Consider the following 6343-nt stretch of genomic DNA (forward strand, 5'->3'; position numbering starts at 1 on the left):
CATCAAACCAGCTGCTTCAGGATGTCAAAGAACATGGTAAGATTAGTGAATTTCATGAGCATGAGCCCATTGCCACACTCAATTCGCTGTGTGGAGTACCATGGGGAGGAGGGGGGTATGTTGTTAGTCCACAGATGGTAGTTCTGACAAAAGCATTGCATGTAGGGAAGGCAATTATGTATGTAGAATGAATGTCTATTTCAGGAAAACCAAAATACTACCCTTCCCATAATGGAAGTGGTCCAATATAAGTAATAAGCCAGACTGTTGGCTGATTGCTTCACGGCATAGTTCCATATAGCAGACTGGATATGGGTCTCTACTATTAGCATATTGGACACTCAGCAGTGCCGTTAGCCAAGTTGGCTTGGTGAATGGAAGTCCATGGGGAGAATCCCGCCAAGTCACTGGGTTTCTGAGGCCATTGGGCAATGATAGGAATAGTTGAGGGAAGAGGGTGACTGATTTCCACAGAATGTGCCATCCTATCCACTCAATGTTTTAAATGGTCACCATTTTTCCAGTCATCATCTTTCTATGTCCCTGGCCATCTAGACAAACCACTGTTTACAACACATTAATCGCAAACAATTGCATATTTGGCCCTTTCTCCTTCCAGGGTGCACTGTTCAAAGTTCTACTGGGACAATTCCCCTTCCCTGCTGTCCTTCAGGGAGGTCCCATCAAGAGGTGGCAGTGCTGCTGCGTTCAAGAGGTACCTGCATATCGTGCACAACCAGCTGTAAAGCTGGAGCGGGTTTCCTCAATCTAAGCCATACTGAACTCCCCAGGAGGCCATAGGTAAGGGTGGGAACGAGAGAGTAATTCTCATGCATGAAGACTGTGGACATTGGGTCATTTCCTCCTGAAAGTTACTGAGACCTTCAGGTCCTGCTTGAGTCTGAACGAGCATGTACCACTTCCTTTAACAACGGTGTGCTGCTGTGCACGTCCAACCTTGGTGCAGTGGGCCACCCAGTCCAGGATGGGCAACTCGGGCTGCCCGGTGATTTAGGACCCATGATGATACATTTAGTCTCAACTAAGGCCCAGTGCAAGCCAAAAACTGTTTCTCAACAGGAGAGTAGTTATCTGCAGTACATAGGAGGGCTTTACTTAACAGCTCTGAGTCGGTGCTATGGTTCACCAATAGGAACCTGACAGAGCTTCCAAACAGCATCTCCATCTGCCACTGACACTGCAAGCACCATCGGATCAGCTGGATCATAGTCCCCAAGCGCAGAGCAGCTTGCACACTCTGCTATGAACCGATTGGCTCTGCCTTTTCTTACAAAGCCCTCTCTTGTTCTGAGTCTCACTCAAACCTAGTCGCTTTTTGAGTCACTTTATAAATAGACTGGTTCGCCTACCCAAATGAGGGTATATTGTCTCCACAATCCAAAGAGGCTCACTAGGCATTGTGCCTCCGTTTGTTAGAGGGGCCAGGTTTAATGACTTGCTCTTCACTTTAAAAGGAATATCTTGAAATGCTGCATACCACTGGACCCTTAGAAATTTCACTGATGTGAAAGACTGCTGAAATTCTTTCTGGCTAACATGAAGATGCACTCCACCTAGTCTAGAATCATTGGTACTTCCTCCTTACCAAGTCCAATGCCATCAATGTCATGGGCCAGTGTGATGGCTTGTGGAAGGGACAGGCAATCAAGGCTCCTGCTAATTCAATTGTGGCACAGTGCGGGACAATTGATTTTATCTGATGTAAGACAGTAGAGAGGTGTTGCTAACCTTGCATGCTGAAAGCAAACTGTTTGGAAACCAAGTTTTTAAAAAGGCATTGGCTAGATAAATACTAAGTACCAGAGATATGTCATTGCTGAAGCAGTGAAACCATATCTGGAACAGCAGCTGGAATTGCTGATAACATTACCACCTGGTTAAGTTACAATAATCCACTGTCATTTCCCAAGATCCATCTGTATTTTGCACAGACCAAATAGGTGAGTTAAATTCGGTTGTGTTGGGAGCCATCACCCCCAGTACCCCTGTCTTTGATGGTAATTACAAGGACTAAAATGTGCAATTCCTCCAGGAATACATCATTGCTTTGGCTGATTTTCCCTAGGGAAGGACAGTTGCAAAAGCTTTCAAGTGGCCTTTCCTATCCTAATAGTCCTTCCTGCACATATCGGAAATCCAATGTGGTAATCCTGCTATTTGCTAAATATGCTTATCCTTATTATGCACTCCAGAACTGGGAAAATCACATAAAATTCGTTCAACAATTCCTTGGACCCAAAATGGAGATGAACTCAGATTCTATTAATACCCTGACCTCTGTATGTCTCTGATCTGATCTGTGCGTCATAGTGATGTATTGAGTTTCCTGGAATGAGTATGAATTTGGCGGCGGTGTTCAGTAATCCTCCAAAATTTGGAGTAGCTCCTTTATTCTGACAAACTGACAGTCTGGTGAAAGGCTACCAATCCCTTTCAGGAAGGCCAGGAGGGAGATTAGTAGTATAAAAATTTGGCAGTGTAGTGGATCTTCTTCAAAGGAACCCAGTTTAAATTCATTCAAGTGTGGATCTGCAAACTGCCTCAAGCATGGCAATATATGTATTAGTTGAGGGGTTGTGAGTCTATTCTGTAGATTCAATTAGAATGAGCGCCCTGGAGGCATAGTGGAGTACGAGTGGGGCTGCTGACTTCAAAATCAGCAGTTTGAACCCACCAGCCACTTCCTGGGAGAAAGATGAGGCTCTCTACTCATGTAAAGATTTAGAGCCTCAGAAACCCACAAGGGGGAGATTTCCTCTGTCCTAAGGATCACTCTGAGTCAAAACTGACTTGATGGCAGTAGGTTTGAGGGGGGAAGTTTGTGTTTGTATGCATGTGTGTGTTTCAGATTAACTCTAGCTATAAGTCTAGAATCCTTACAATAAGAAAAAAACTAATTGAACATGGAGGAGGTGGGCAAAGGACCTGAACAGGAGTTTCACGAAGACAGAAATCTGAATGGCCAATAAACAAAGGAGAAAATGTTCCCGGTTTTTAGCCATAAGAGAACTACAAATTAAAATAACCATGAGATACCACCTGACACCCTCAGAGGTAGCCCAATTCAAGATATCAGAAAGTAACAAGTGTTGGAGGGGCTGTGGTGAGATAGGGACTCTCATCCACTGCTGGTGACCTTGTAGGTATGTACAGCCATTATGGAAATCAATTTTGTGGTATCTAAAACAGATGGAAATTGAGCTACTATACGACCAGCAATCCCCCTATTAGGCACATACCCAGAAGAGTCAAGAAGCAACCCAAATTTCCATCAGCAGACGAATGGATTAAAAAACTGTGGTACATACATACAATGGAGTCCTATACATCCCTAAAAAGCAGAGATGCACGCATGAAGCATATCGCAGCATGAGAGAATTAGAGGAAATTATGCTAAGTGAAGTAAGCCAAACACAAAAGGACGAGTACGACATGAGTATGCTGAGGTAAGCTTCAAAATGCAAAGGGGGCATAGGGGAAAAACTACTGTATACATCCATTCCTGGGGTGAGGTCCAGGGACTCTGGCAGGAGCCAGACCAAATCCAGGGATACATATGGCAGCCAACTAAAAAGGAGGGGAAAGAAAGAAACAGGAAAAAAAAGACATGGGTAGTGGGGGAACAGGACACTCCTCTGAAGTGAATTCTTTGGGGACAGGGGGGCTGTCCATGTAGTTGAGATTGGGACAGGCCCTCAGACTTCTCTATTGGTTCCCTGTCTCATGCTGGCATGTTGCATTCCCATCTTGGAGCACCGGGTTGAACTCTGATCCCTCTTTCCCTGTGAGATATAAATAATACCCTCACCTAGGGTGGGTTAGTGCCCTGTGGGCTCAGTGCTTCATGCTGGTATGTTGCATTCCCATCTTGGTGCACTAGATTGAAGTCTGGTCCTTCTCGCCTTCTCCTGTGGAGATACAAACAAGTATGATGTCCTTTTCAGGGGGCTGGTCTCTCCTCAGATTAAGAGACAAGAAGTCCTTGCTACTAAGGAACGTTCTGGACGTACTTCCTCCAAGATTATTTGTTTGTTAATCAGTTAATCCATCTTCTTTTCAATATTCTTTGCCAACATCATAATTCAAAAGCATCAATTCTTCAGTCTGTCTTTTTATTGTCCAACTTTCCATATAAAGTTATTGAAAATACCATGGTTTGGGTCAGTTACACCTAAATCCTCAAAGTGACATCTTTGTCAATTCTTTAAACAGGTGTTATACAACATGAGTACACTGAGGTAAGCTTAAAAATGCGAAAGGGGCATAAGGGAAAAGCTACAGTATACATACATCTCTGGTGTGAGGTCCAGGTACTATGGCAGGGGCCAGACCCAATCCAGGGATACATATGGTAGCCAACTAAAAAGGAGGGGGAGAGAGAGAAAGAAAGAAAAAAGACATGGATAATGGGGGAGCAGGGCATTAACCCACCCAAAAGGGAGGATATTGTTTTTATCTCCACAGGAGAGGGAGAGAAGGCCCAGACTTCAACCTAGTGCCCCATGATGTGAATGCAACAGGGCAGCATGAAGCATTGAACCAAGAGTGGTCTGCATGGCCAGCCCCAATCCCAACTATGTGAACACACACACATACACACACACACACACACACACACACACACACACACCACGCAGAAGAATGGACTTCAGAGGACAACACTGAAACTACAGCTCAGGGAGAGGGGTGCTTCTGATCAAAGGACAACAGAGCAACCCAAGAAGGAAAGAGAGAGAGAGAGAGAGTGGAACACATCCTGGCCCACCAAGCCCCAAGGACAATAATCCTGATCAGAGCAGCAGCCAATACACAGAAAGAACCATAGGGCCAGCCCCACCACAAGAAACGACTTCCCTCACTGACCCATAGTGCTAAGGGGGACAACCCTGGAGACACAGTGCAGGAATTGTGCCCAATCTGACCCCACCACACCCGGGAAAAATACTAAGGGCGTACAACAGAACAGCAAGGGGAGCAGAGCAATGAAGTCAATGGAGAATTTAGTAAGTCCGCCACCCTTAGAAGATTCAGAGCTTTCTTTTGGCAACATCTGTGTGTTATGACAAGAATTAAAGCTTTCTTTCAGGGCCAAGTGGCAATATTGAGGTCTTTCATGGAGTCCTTAAGATGTGACTCTGAATCCTGATCTAATATTGTTTTTCCATCACTTTTTCTAGAATAAGTACAAGCAGGGAACCAGCTTCCTTACCCCTCATCCTGACAAAATTGCAGAAAAGTATCAACCATGTGACCACCCAGAGGATGAGCAGTGGACTCTTTACTAACAGAAACACAGTCATCGGTGCCTTGAAAACCTAAGGCACAGCTTATCGAATTATACGTTGTGTGAATCACTCATATATTTGATACATGTGGTCCTGAACTTGACCTGGGAGAAACAGGCCTCTTGGTCACCTGAGGCGAGCAGTGGATAGTATCTTTACTAAAACAAGCCATCCAGCTACCGCCATGTAAGATGTAGCTTCTGACCTAGCAAGTGCTTTCTTTTTTCTTTCCTCCAGCAGCTAGAACCTGACGCGTTTCTCCCTTGCCCAGAGGGTCAGCAGAGCACTCGCACTGTCTTTTGTCAAGATTGTACCTGACCTCTGTCATGTTACCGGCTAGATTAAAGCCAGGATTCTCAAAGTGCTGCGTGTGACCTGACCTCTGGTCCATCCGTGCTTCTTATTTGTCTCCAGTGAGTTCAGGAGTGTTTGTACCAGAATGCAAGCTATTCCACTAATCACACTATTCAGTACAGCTGACATATTTTTCTCAGCTGACCTTTTTTTTGGATGAAGGAAGAGTTGATTTACATTCTGGTGCAAGCTCCTTAATTCATTGTGACATATAGGTACTTTGACTGACTGGTAGTAAGATATAGAAAAAAAATTGGTCATCTTATATCCAATAGAATATCATGTGGGGCCTGGCAAATTGAAGACATCCTCAGGAAGTAGCTAACAACCAGATGTTTTAAGAAGACAAACATATTCTTGAGGAAGAGCACACATCATGGGAAAGATCATTAACCTGTCAGATGATAGTGCTTCTCATAGAACACTGGTCTGACAGTGTCAGAATTCCCCCTTTCACGTGAGAGAGAAATTGCCTCACCTTGAAAATCCCACAAAGAAATAGCCCTAGCAATTGGTGTATGTATATCCCTGGAATCTGAAGACAACACATGCCCCATTTGGGTGTGCAACTCTGATTTATCTGCTAAGTTATATGTGAGACTGTGTGTTCCAGGAGCCTTTTGGAACAAGAGAGGCTTCTGTGGCAGGCCCACCTTGCCGCACACAGTGCCCTGTCACTCAGT

The sequence above is a fragment of the Tenrec ecaudatus genome, chromosome 7 (assembly GCF_050624435.1).
Source record: "Tenrec ecaudatus isolate mTenEca1 chromosome 7, mTenEca1.hap1, whole genome shotgun sequence".
NCBI classification, from domain to species: domain Eukaryota; kingdom Metazoa; phylum Chordata; class Mammalia; order Afrosoricida; family Tenrecidae; genus Tenrec; species Tenrec ecaudatus.